At 40.2% G+C, this 13,696-nt stretch overlaps 1 long non-coding RNA gene across 2 annotated transcripts; it reads left to right on the forward strand.

Moving 5' to 3' along the window:
- The first annotated feature begins 3,243 nt into the window (after positions 1–3,243).
- LOC108712969 lies at positions 3,244–5,308 on the forward strand. 2 transcript variants are annotated; one of them, XR_001935082.2, is made up of 4 exons: positions 3,244–3,631; positions 3,878–3,998; positions 4,470–4,564; positions 5,056–5,308. It is a non-coding gene; the product is annotated as an uncharacterized LOC108712969 (long non-coding RNA). The 2 variants fall into 2 exon arrangements; XR_005966644.1 differs by lacking the exon at positions 4,470–4,564.
- The last annotated feature ends 8,388 nt before the right edge of the window (positions 5,309–13,696 follow it).

A 13,696-nucleotide genomic window follows, 5' to 3' on the forward strand; every position in this document is an offset into this window, starting at 1 on the left:
TTCACTGCACATGCTCTGTGCTACTGTCACTTACTGAGCTTAGGGACCCACTCACAATATAAAGTACACATAGAATATAAGGCTGATTAATAATTAGTACAGATAATTACTACATGGCAACACAGAAACCAGTGCAACTAGCATCAGAATTTAATAATTAGCCCTGTAGCGTCATCTTAAATTACAAATTCTGCTCGATAATTTGTGATGACCCCTAAGCTTAGCTTCTCAACAGCTGCTCAGAACCCACTGAGCATGTGAGTGTCACAGACACTTTCCAAGATGGTGACCCCCTGTGACAAGTTTGAAGTTCTGGATAATTGCTGCTGTTGAGAAGCTGAAACTTTAGGCTGGTGCAATAAGTTCAGTATATAAAATATGACATTTGTATTCATTTTCAGGGATTCCTTCTCCTTTAAAGAACTCTTTCCTCCACTGAACTTAGTATTTCCACCCCCTAGTAGTCTCCTTACATTCATGCCTAGAGCAGACCTCTCAACCTTCCCAGAGTGTTGATCAATGACTTTATTATTTATATTTATTTTACATATTTATACCCAAATGTGGCAGTGGGGCAAAAAGGGTGGTGATGAATTGCCAAGTAAATTGCCTGGATTTGGCTCCCAGGAGATTTAAATCCTTATAAAGGACTTCATCAGAGCAGCCCCTGACATGCATGCTGCAAAGAACAGCATTTCACAATAGAGAACTAAATACTGTATCAGTGCATTCATTGGATTCAATGGCATTTCAGGCAACCATGAGCCCTTTGCCAAGTTTAATTTTATTGGCAAACCATGTAGTGCCATCTACTGGTGTGTTACAATGTTTTAATTCAGATACAATCTTAGAATCAGCCCTGTGTGGAATTAACCTTCTATCTCTGTCACTGAATAGACTGCGCTTCCTAGCCTGCAGTATCTTTAGGTATTATCAGGAACCTCTTTTGGGCCTCCCAACCAGTCAGCATTTTGGCACACATATATAGGTTGCTACAAGAGTACTCTACCTGTCATGACATGACATTGTTACAGGGAGGGTCACTCAGGAGCATCTTGTACAAATGTAATTGAAGTCCATTAGGAAATAAATACAGTCAGTCATAATCCAGCTCCTGTCCCAGACCTTTCATGCAACCCTACCTAAGGGGTTCACTTCAACCTAACCTGAAAATCCCAGAAACAAATTAGCATCACTGTGGATGAGAAGTGACATCATCACTCTGGGATTTGGTTCAACCTCATTAAAAAAATGGGGAAAAAAAGAAATCTTTTTTTCTTGGGAGTTGGGGGAACAAATTCTCAGTTTACCCAGGCAAGATACCCCCAGACCATCTACACAGTTAGGAAATCATGTATTTTCAATTGTTGTGTGACAGTTAGCAGCAGTCTTGCACTTGCACCTGACATTGTGCACGATGCTGCCTCAAGCTCTAGCTGTCATGTAACAACTGAATTTAAAAATGAAAAAGTACACTATTTACTACATATTCCATTATCAAATAATTGAGTGCATTTACACTGAGCAACGATAGGATTCAGCCAGGGCAGCCATCGGGGGGAAAGGGGGGAGAGTTGTAGGGGGCCCGAGGGAAAGGGGGGCCGGCCATGCCACACTTACTTGATTAGCCAGGCCCCCCATCTTTCTGAGAGCTGCTGACTTCGGGAAGGCATGGACGTTTAAGCGGCTCTGGCCACCAATTTTCTCATAATGTGGGGGGGGGGCCTGGCCACCAATTTTTTTTCTCGTGTGGGGTTCTAGCCACCCATATTTTTTAATGGGGGGGCCCTGACCACCAATATCTTTTAATTTTTTATTAACATGTGGGAACCCTAGCCACCAATATTTTTTGTTTTTTCACTGTGTGGTGGGGGCGGACCTGTAGGTGGGGCTTGCTGTGGGTGCAGCCCAGGGGGCCCAGGAAATTTTGTTGTATGGGCAGGGGTAGTTCGCCAATGAGGTGAGTTGAGGCTGTCGGCTCAGGTGGCAGCGCCCTACTAGGTACGAGGGGCAGCAAAAATGCTGCTCCTTGTACTTTAAGAGCGAATTTCTGGGGAAGGGTGGGCAGCGACAGCTGGAGGGTTATGTGCTTACATGGAGGAACATGCTTTCTTGTCATTATCCAATAGCACATATCGTAACTAATACAAAAGAACGACCTGCGCCCTTGGCTGGAGATAACAGTTGTTGAAAGATAGTTGGAAGGACACTTTCTGGTATGTACTATTGGACAAAAAAAGCATGTTCCTTTATGTTAAACTGAGCAAAAAGGTTGGCTTTCTCTATAGCATTAAAATCCCCCCTCCCTGCCTTTTTTTTTTTTTTTAAATTGTGTGTTTGCCCGGTGTCAGCATGCTGTGGGAAAGAGCCTGTGATTATGTATTTGGTTGCACACAGGAGCAGCTAAGTGCGCTGGGCCTCTCCCTAGATTTGGGGGGGGGGCTTGGTGCACTCTTGTGAAAGGAGAACTATTGTGAAAATTACAATTTAATATAAGCTTCATCATACTGAAATAAGAAACTTGCTAAATACAAACACAGGTTTGCAGGGCTGGGGCGGCTTTGAGGGGGGCTTTGAAGTAAACTACAGCTTTGAAGCAAAGTACAGTATTTACTTGATATTGACACCTTCCTATGATTTTTATAGGAACGTGTCAGTATCGCTTTAATTGACAGTTAGATCCAATATATCTTATAGGGAGGCTCCTTTTGCCTAGCCCTAGAAGATGTATTAGAGCTCACTCTATTAAAATGACCAGACATCATGTCTCTCTACATGCAGGATTTGTGCAAAAGGCAGTTATTTTGTTAGATTTTGTTTGTACTGGAATCAGTTATTTGAGTGAACTCTAATTCATCTGCTAGGAAAGGAGCCTCCCTATAAGATATATTGGCTCTAACTGTCAATGAATATCTGACAACTCAACAGCGTTACTGCGCCAATCGAAGCGAAGTTGCACTATTGTTGGCTAATTTGCATACGTCGGGAAGTTAAAGTTCAATGGACGTATATGTTGCAGCAAATACATTACACTACACAAGCCTGGGAAACCTTAATAAAAGTAGAGATAATATCCCAGGTGTGTGTTTTATATTTTTCTTTCATTTTTGTAACCTTCTCTTCTTTTTATGAACCTGCAAGAGACATCTGCAAGAGACCTTCTCCCCCATCAGGAAACATGGATGAAAGAAGGATTAGACAAAAGCTCTGCAACATCGAGACAAACTCTTAGGGTATGCTAGACGAGTTTGTTTTAATTAATGTTTAATATGATATTTCCTGTTTTAATGTTACAGAATTACTGTACCTACCTACTAAGTATTTTTGAAATTTGCGTTCCATTTTGCTAGCTGTTTATATCATACTGTTGCATTTTAAAATTAGTTTTTGACAGAAATAAAATGTTGTGCTTTACCAAGCATGCGGCGGACCTAAGTGATTGATGACGAATCTGATTACTTCTCCATGGACTCAAACCAGTGGTTGTCTCAGGCAGAAAGAGAAACTTTGTAAAAGAAGGAACAGGAGTCACAGGAATTGCATCATGCCTCTCACCTTTCTCGTAAATTCACAATTGATTTTTGAGGAAGGTCTTTGAGGAGGGAGGAGATCTTACAGAGTACCATAAGTGGTAAAGGCAATCTCTGCATAAATAAGTAGCTCATAAAGAAACATACAGAAGCAGCTTCCAGACAAGTTTGCTATATATTCCATATTGGTCTTTAGGGTACTGGGGGAATTAATTTATATGTGTGCATCTTACTGGTATATTAGTTGCCATTAATAATGCTACATAGCAAGCTAGATTGCTTGTATACATGATGTTTTGCCTGCTCTTGCTAATAAATATTTCTTTTTGGAATTCTGGAATTATCAGGTTAGATGAGACTGTCCATTCAATCAACTCTGGAACCGTGGTGTCTCCTTCAGGGAGTTCTACAGAAAGATCCAACATTCCATCTTTGATAAATCCGAGTCTACTACAGCCTCCACCAGTGGTAAGTGAAATGCTTTTTTACAACACCTCTTATAAACAAATCCTATATATAAAATAAATTAAAACCAAAGTAATCCAAAGGTAAACATGTACGGCAAAGTAATTTTGCATTCCTGGTTGACAGAATACTACCAGACAGAAATTACCTTCAGTCGAAAAGTCAGTATACAGGAGCCACAGCTTCTCTTTACTTCATGCTTTTCTGATTGTTTAGATTTTTACACAATTACACTCTTACACAATTACACAAAAAAATGTATGAGATTTATGTGCATTTATGAGGTTGTATTTATGGTGTATTGTATGCTGTGTGTTCAAAACTCCCCTCAAAACAACCAAGTGGGTGCATGTGAGTGTAAAAGTTTGTCAATTTCTTGGGTGCATTTGGGAAACACTGGATACAATTGGATGGGTATTTAACAATTTAATGTTTCTGTTATTTTTTTAAACAAATTCTATTCTATTATTCTAGTGGGTGGATCAGATTAGTGCAGGCTCAAACAAGATTCGTGTGATTCTCTAATTGTTACTTGTCTTACTCCAGGACTAAGTATGAAAATACAGAAGGTATGCCTCTGAAACAAGATTTATTTTTTAATAGGCTTTCCTTGTCCTTTAAGTAGTGTTTTATGACTCTTTCATTTTGATGAACAGACCCATACACTATTTATAAGTTATTCTCTGTATGTATTACCTTACAGCAGGGGTGTAACTATAGAAGAAGCAGACCCTGCGGCCGCAGGGGGGCCAAGAAGGTACAGGGGGCCCCATGAGGCCCTTATTCATATACAGTTTCAATAAATATTGGTAAAACAAGTCAACCTCTAAACATTTTTGGGGCCTGAAAAATAATTTGCTGTGGGGCCCAATAATATCTAGTTATGCCACTGCCTTACAGTACAGATATGGGAACTGTTATAGCTGTTTTAGATAAAACGCCATATTAGTTGCCCTTCTTTAAATAGTCTGTTTCATTAATATTATTCTGTATGTGCTGGCTAATATTTATTTTGGTTTGGTTTCCTCACCATTTTACCTAATTATTTGCTTATTTGCAGGGAAGCTGGACTCCAAAATCCACCAGGGAGCCAAAAAAGGATTAATGGCCAGACAAGAGCTAGCTAGATAAACCAAAGAAGATGCCAAGCAAAGATCACCCGAATATGTTGATGAGGAGCCATGATTAATGCTTGTCATCCAAAACAAGGACAACAAACTTTGTTAGCAATATTATGGATAATTGACTGTTACAATAAACCACACTGTGCTGTGGAATTCATTGTCGAATTCAGAAGTAAATGGTTTTTCTAATGAGGTGTCTGTATTGTCCATGTGAAATGCAAATCAGACTCTGCATTTTGTAGTGTCATGCATATCTTCTTAAAATTAGCAATTGAATCACATTTACTTTGTGGATAGTACTTGTTAGGATGGCCAGAAAATACAAAAGACTTAGTAGCAGTTTACATTAACTCAATTTACTATAAGGCAGACATAAATATTCTTAGAAAATTTGCTCTCAGAATTTAGGCTGTTCTTTAACTTCTATGCCTTCACCATCCATTCCAAACATAACTATAACCACCTTGTTGGACATACTTTCAATAAAATGGGCTTATGCTTTAGGGTGGCCTGGACATGGCCAGACATGCCAGAAACCTTTTATATCTGGGTTGGAGTTTCTACTTTACACGCCCTTGTTGGCCTGAGTATAAGCAGCAGTTGTCCAACACATTGGATCCTTGAAAAAGTCAGACTAAAACATGCATATCCTTTACAGGGAACTTTTATACAAGATAGGGCAAAGCCTGTTTACTAGTACACTTAAGTCCATTGGTTTGAGGTCTGGCTTTTGGATAGGGTTATAAGAGATCAGATACTAGAATACATTTTATATTACTATACTGTGAATATGAGTGTGTGCCACACATGGTTTTATATGCAATATATCTTGCCAGGCAGTGGATGCATACCGGACTGCCTTCACGTGTCTTCCCGTCTGCTATTATGAAAAGTCGCCTGCGCTAAAGCACGCAGCGCTTTGTTTTCCGAAGTCGCCCGAAGTTTCCTTGTGAGGCAAATTTGGGTCACTTCGGAAAACGAAGCGTCACTTGTGCTTTAGCGCAGGCAACTTTTCATTATAGTGGACGGAAGACACGCAAAGGCAATTCGGGAGATTGTCGCCCAGAAGAAGAGGCGATTAGTCGCCAGGCAACTAAATCTCCCCGAATTTGCTCGTGTGGGCTGACCCCAAAAGAAATATTTCTTTTGAATACTAGAAAATACATTAGAAGGCTAGGAAGTTAGATAGAAAAGGAGAAAAGGCACAGGATACACTGCAGATAATAGATAAAACACCATTGTATTCTGCAGGGCTTATCTAAAATCTATTATGTGACATGTGCCTTTTCTCCATCTTGAATGGCTGCCCCTATGGTTACCTATAGTAACATTTCTGAAGCAAACACAGAACTTTTACCAGTGCAGAGCAAGAGTACATTATATTGTAACCAGTAAACCCCCGATTCTCTAAAGAATCGTTAATGAAAGAATGGTAACAACAGTGAGGCAGCAAAATGCGATGGGTGCTGATTCACTCGGCATCCCCAGGCAGCAACTGGCGACGCTAATTTGTGGGGATGTAGAGTGAATCTGTGCCTATTGCTTGTTATTACCTATCTGCTATTAGAATTCTTAAATTTTGAGTTTATTGGTAGTAAAGTGTTACTGAAAAATTTCTTTATAAACAACATTTTTTGTGAAAATGTTCTCCTGTCCTTGAATGAGTTCTCCCTGGTGAGCTGTACTTAAAATCTTGACTTTAACATCAGATGAACGCTGCACTCTTGAAAATGCAACATAAAGTTGACCATGACCAAACACAGGCTCAGATAGGTAAATGCCGACTTTATCCAATGTTTGTCCTTGTGATTTGTTGATTGTCATGGCAAATGCAGCCTTAATGGGGAATTGTCGTCGTTTAAGTTTAAAAGGTAATTCCTGGTCAGAACTGGTAAGGTCAATTCTGGGAATCAAAACAGTATCACCGCTATGGGATCCTGTAAGCACTTCTGCCTTGATAACATTTTGTCTCATGCTCTTCACAACCAACCGTGTACCGTTACATAAACCTTGCTTAGTGTTAGGGTAGGGGCACACGGCGCGATTTCGCCGCGATTCTGCGCTGGGCGAGTTGTCGCTGCGTTTTTTAAGCCGAAATAGCTTTGCTAACTTTGGCGCTGGCGTCAATGCAAATCGCGGCGAAATCGCTGCGCTAATTCACACGCGGCGATTCTTTTTCTACTGTCGCCCGGAAACGCTCAGCGAGGCAACTTCGGACGACAATAGAAAACGAATCGCCGCGTGTGAATTAGCGCAGCGATTTCGCCGCGATTTGCATTGACGCCAGCGCCAAAGTTAGCAAAGCTATTTCGGCTTAAAAAACGCAGCGACAACTCGCTTAGCGCAGAATCGCGGCGAAATCGCGCCGTGTGCCCCTACCCTTAAGGTTTCTTAACAGCATGACTATTGTTCCTACTTTGAGTATAAGATTGTGTTGTGGTAATCCAGCATTGTTGATAGTGTTTAAATATTCTAATGGGAAGTTAAGTTTCTCACTTTCGTCTTCAGAATCAATACAGTCAGTACTCAGAAAGACACAGCTTTGTCCAGGAAGTAATGCAATCACTTGGTTGTTTATCATGTCAACATCAATATTTTTTGGAGATAATATAGCCCGTTTTGCTAAAAATGGCCACCCACGCAGGTACGCAACCGGTTCCCCTCCTAGAGTGACGCTAGCGCCGCCATTAGACAAACTTGCAAAGGAGTAGCAAGATGGCCGACGCTTATACAGACTTTAGTGGGCGGATGACAAACTCGCAGAGGAGTAGCAAGATGGCCGACGCTTATACAGACTTTAGTGGGCGGATTTGGCAGTGGGCGGATGACAAAGTCGCAGAGGAGTAGCAAGATGGCCGACGCTTATACAGACTTTCGTGCAGGTACGCAACCGGTTCCCCTCCTAGAGTGACGCTAGCGCCGCCATTAGACAAACTTGCAAAGGAGTAGCAGATGGCCGATGCTTATACAGACTTTAGTGGGCGGATGACAAACTCGCAGAGGAGTAGCAAGATGGCCGACGCTTATACAGACTTTAGTGGCGGATTTGGCAGTGGGCGGATGACAAAGTCGCAGAGGAGTAGCAAGATGGCCGACGCTTATACAGACTTTCGTGCAGGTACGCAACCGGTTCCCCTAGTGTGACGGTGAGCGCATCTGCCTCCCTAGATCCTAACCTTCCAGCGGTCGCCGCCTGAGTGAGCAGGAAAGAAGAGGCGGCGGGAGGCAGAAGGAGACGGTGAGCGCATCTGCCTCCCTAGAGCCTAACCTTCCAGCGCATCTGCCTCCCCGATCCTAACCTGTTCTGATCCTAACCTTCCAGCACATCTGCTAATCGAAGGCCGCATCTATGTCTTTCGGCTGAAGTTGCGCGCGCATCTCATAGATCCTAACCGAAGTTGCGTGCGTATCTGCCTCCCCTCCACTCGGGACATAGATAGGCCTTCGGTTAGTATATAGGATTACTTTAATACACTTTCATTTTTTGGTGTTACTGTGCCTTTAACCTGGGCCAGGTAGAAACAACCTGATGGTAATTATCCCAGCATGTTTACACAGAATGTATCCATCCTAATCTCCTTTCTGTTTTAGAAACTGGTGAAGAAGAAACTATGGCTCGCATATGGTGGCATTGCTCCCTAGAACAACAATTCTTGTCAAGGGTTTCTAGTATGATCGACTCTATCACTCATATTCACCTAGGAAAACTCCCTGGACAGCTCTGTTTAATCAATGGATTCCTAATATTAATAGCAACTTGATTACGCTTATATTTACAGCAGCTAAGCAGTTCATTGCCAGATCATGGCTCACACTCCTTCTCTCAAATCCCAAACTGAAAACACATATTACTGCTATAATGATGAATGAAAAACTGACTTTTATATTATCTGGTTCCCGTGGCAAATTTTTTAAAATATGGGAATCTTGGGCTCCTTGTAGTGGAGGTGACAGTGCGTGCCTGGAATGCCAATAAAACTTGGCTATAATAATTGGCAAATAGGTGAATACATTCATCATCCCTCAGGCGACACTTATCCATATTAATGGCAGTTTCACTTGCACCATTACCAATTCCATATGCATAATATAATAATTGTTTCTGTTCTAGTGTTTTGTTATTATTGGAACAAAACACCTAAAATAGTCTGGATATGCAACATAAGCCTGATATAAATACCAAGAGAATGGACTGGAAAATACAGAGAGGGGGCTAAAGATTAAAGACACTGATTTATAATGGATTTCTGTTGAATATGGAAAATGACTTTAATACAATAGTAGTTATAAAGTAGTGGAAGGGGTGGGGAGGTTTCAAACCTCAACCAGTGCTCATTAATTGTTCAAACACTTGCACTTTAAAGTTTTTTAACTCAAAGCGATTGGAGGGGGTTACTATTAACTTTTAGACTAATACACCCTGTTGCAAAAGGATATACACTATTGCGAAATAGAATTGATTATAGCTAAGGGTATATCAGTACCAATTTTTCTTAACCCCTGCATATATAATAGAATGAATTGTATCACATTTATTTAATTAATTCATAATCAATTGGGATTTTAACTGGTTAAATTATAGCACAAGCACTTTTTCGAATTTATAAGATTACTATAAAGTAATTAGTAAATTTGCACGCAATTGAGATTATTATAATTAGGTAGCTTCAAACTACCAGAGACTGCTGAGCGAGTTAGAAGCTAGTGGGGTGCTTTTTCTTCCTTTTTAATTCATTAACTTGTACTGACTAAGGTCAGACCTCCGCTTCTACTGCAGCATAAATCTATTTACTAAGGGATCACTTTTTTTGTTTGATTGTTTAATACAATAGTAGTTATACAATTTTAAGTGGTGTGATTTTTTTTATTAATGTTTCTGCTGTTTGGAAATATATAACAACTGCTATGAGTTTGAATTGTTAGATTAGTTGTAGCATTGTATCTTCTGAACACTAGCGGGCAGATTTATCAAAGGTCGAGGTGAATTTTCGAATTCCAAAAATTAAAATTTCAAGCTATTTTTTGTGTACTTTGACCAGGGAATAGTCCAAATTAGATTTGAATTTGAAAAAAAAATTGAAAATTGAAAATTCGAATATCTTTGTGTCCAACCAAGAGATGTTGCCAAAATTATCCAGGCACATTTTTAGCTAGACATGCATGGACAATCAATCTAGAATGACATGTCATGTTTTGTAGTGAAGCACTATGATAAGAAGGTGTGGTTTTGTAACAGAAGACTGCATTGTGAAATAAGGAGTGACCTGATAACACAAGATGTTGTTGACACTGTACTCCACTACCATGTTAATCTCATAACAGGAAAATCCCGGCTCCTTGACTACTTGCTGGTCATATTCCTATGACAAAGTATCCAAGAACAGATTAGAGTAATGGAGACGAAACGTGAGCCACAAATAATCTATGGACCGATATGGCCCTAAATCATAAAACTTGCTTCTTTTGTAAGGTGAATACTAATTTTAAGTTCAGTGTTTAGGTAGCAGGGGCAGACAAGCCATTGGGATGTCACACCAGATGCCCTACTTTACAGCAAAATGCATCTTTATCCTATAAATGTTGTTTACCTTAGGGCAGGGGAACACGGGCAGATTCAGGGAGATTTAGTCGCCTGGCGACTAATTGACTCTTCTGCGGGGCACTAAAGCACAATATGGAACTACCAGACCTCTATTAATCAAAATGATGAGAAAGATACAAATAAAAAAGAAGGGAAACTGCTATGGCTAGACATTTCTTTGAAAAGGGTCATAGAGTCGCTTATTTAAGATGGCAGATACTTGAAAAAATCACTATGAATAATCATCAGGATAATAAAAAAATTTTACTACAGAGAGAGAGTGCCACTGGATTTGGATTTTACAAACAAAAGTCCCACAGAGACTTAATGAGGAATTTAACCTAGCCTATTATCTGTAGCAATGTTAATATGTTGCCTTTCCCCTTTACCTTACAGATATGAGAATTGAATCGATGTTGCAAAGGCAAGGTAAAAAGCAATTTATTTGTTGTAACATTGTATAATGTACCAATCAGCGTTTCAAGCTTTGGAATCTTGATACATTTTTTTAACTTTTATAAAAACTGTTATAAACTTTTTGTACAGGGTTTTGTCCCCACAGGGTAATTTTTCAATTGGTTGATGAAGGGATTGATTTTTTTCTGTATTTTGTTCTAGATTTTGTTCATATATTATTTTTTCTGAATTATTTATTTTGGACTCATGTCGACTTTATTAATTTTGTTTTTATTTTTGGCATTATCATTGTTTTCTGGTTGTCTAACATATAAAGGATTGACATTATGTAAATTTATCAACCAATTGTTATGTGTAGCAATTAACTGTATGCTAATTAATATGCAGTATGGAGAGTTTAAATGTGCACTCTGAGGTGTGGTTTACTTGTCTGACGAAGGGGCACACCCCCGAAACATTACCTTGAATAAACACGCAGGGCTTGTCCCGCTTGCATGGAGTCCGCAGTGCCGTTCATCTTCTTTTTACTACTAATAATTGAGGGTGCCGATCCCTGAGACTGCGCACCGGACCTACTCGTGTTGGGGAGACCAGGGTGGGCTGGTGGGTTCTTGTGTTTCAGACTCTTCTGCGGGGCAACAGTCTCCCAAACTGCCTTCCCCCTGCCTTCCACCTACTATAATGAGAAAACGCCAGCACAATGGCACTCGCGGGGATTTGATTTCTGAAGTCACCCAAAGTTGCCTCATGAGGAAACTTTGGGTGACTTTGGAAATCAAAGTGCCGCAAGTGCATTGGTGCAGGTGATTTTTCATTTTAGCAGGCCCCTGCCCTTAAGTTCAATTTGTGAACCCACCTGACCCACTGCCTTCAGGCTGGCCCGCATATCAGTAAAGGGTACATTGTGACTATAGTTATCTTGAATTTTTGGGGACCTTGGCTTTATTTATTTGGGGACCTTGGCTTTTGGGGACCTTGGCTTTATTGCTAATAGAGCACTATCTGCATGCAGTTTGTATGTTCTCACAATGTCCACGTGGGATTGCAACATGTAGCCATTTCCTATCACACTACTAAAAATATTAAGCAGTTTAATTGCCTGCATACTGCTAATACCGATGTCATTTTAGCTGGCATTCCCTATTTTTGTGCAATACACAGGACAGGAATGAAGCCCAGACAGACTTCTTTGTAATATATATATATATATATATATATATATATATATATATATATATATATATATATATATCCGTATATATTTCACCTGGCAGGAAATAATGCAACTCTAACAGGAAGAAGTGTAGGAGTGAAAGTCAAATTAGAGTATTATATCATTTCTTGTACCCTATTTGTCAGCTTTATGTAGCCCTTCTTAGAGAGCGAGACGGAAAGTGAAATTTGGAATAATACATTAGATTTGGTAAAGGTCAAAGAACAAAAGGAAACAAGAAATCCTGATCAGGGTTGCCAGGTTGGCGATTTTCCAGCCATATTGGGCTACTAATTTAAAGCCCAGGTGGGTTTTGAAAGTACAAACTAGCCAAGGTGTTGATTTAGGCTACTTTTGGGGCCTTTGGCTGATTTGTACTTTGGAAATAAGCCAAATGTTTTCTTGTCTTAATGTGCCAAGCCTGTCTCCCAATGCATGTTGGGTAATGTAGTTTTTGTTTAACAATTTGCCAACTGCCAAGTAAATGTAAGACTACAATAACCAGCATGCAATGGGACTGACTTGTGTAGAAGGCAGGAGTCTGGCTCTGTACCTCAGTCTTCTGTCCCTCAAGCATTCTCGCGTTTTCCAGTGACTTTCCTCAATTTCAGACAATTTAAATTTCTGCTGGCCACCAAAATGTCTAGAGGTTGACCTGTTTTATCAATATTTATTGAAACATACCTCCCAACTGTCCCTGTCTTCTGACAGCTCAACCTGTAGTCCCTCATTTGTACTGAAAAGTCCTTATTTTCTCTGCACTGAACAGCCAGAAAAAGAAACACAGTTTCTCACTTAATTGGCTTTTAGCAGAGCCCAGAACAGCTAACAGGTGCAAATAAGATACTTTGTAACAATTTTGAGACACAAAAAAACAGTTTAGATAAGGAGAAATATTTTCAAACTTTCATAGCCTGCCAAATTTTGTAAAGTGAACATGGTAATTAGCGGGTGTGGTCACAGAAAGGGTGTGGTCAAAAAATTGCTGTTCTATGTGCAAAATTTTTTTTACTTCCAAAATGTTGGGAGGTATGTTGAAATTATATATGTATTAGGTAGGGATGCACCGAATCCACTTTTTTGGATTCGGCCGAACCCCCGAATCCTTCACGAAAGATTCGGCCGAATACCGAACCGAATCCGAACCCTAATTTGCATATGCAAATTAGGGGTGGGAAGGGGAAAACATTTTTTACTTACTTGTTTTCTGACAAAAAGTCACGCAATTTCCCTCCCGCCCCTAATTTGCATATGCAAATTAGGATTCGGATTCGGCCAGGCAGAAGGATTCGGCCGAATCCGAATCCTGCTGAAAAAGGCCGAATCCCGAACCGAATCCTGGATTCGGTGCATCCCTAGTATTAGG

The sequence above is a fragment of the Xenopus laevis genome, chromosome 3S, assembly GCF_017654675.1.
Source record: "Xenopus laevis strain J_2021 chromosome 3S, Xenopus_laevis_v10.1, whole genome shotgun sequence".
NCBI classification, from domain to species: Eukaryota; Metazoa; Chordata; class Amphibia; order Anura; family Pipidae; genus Xenopus; species Xenopus laevis.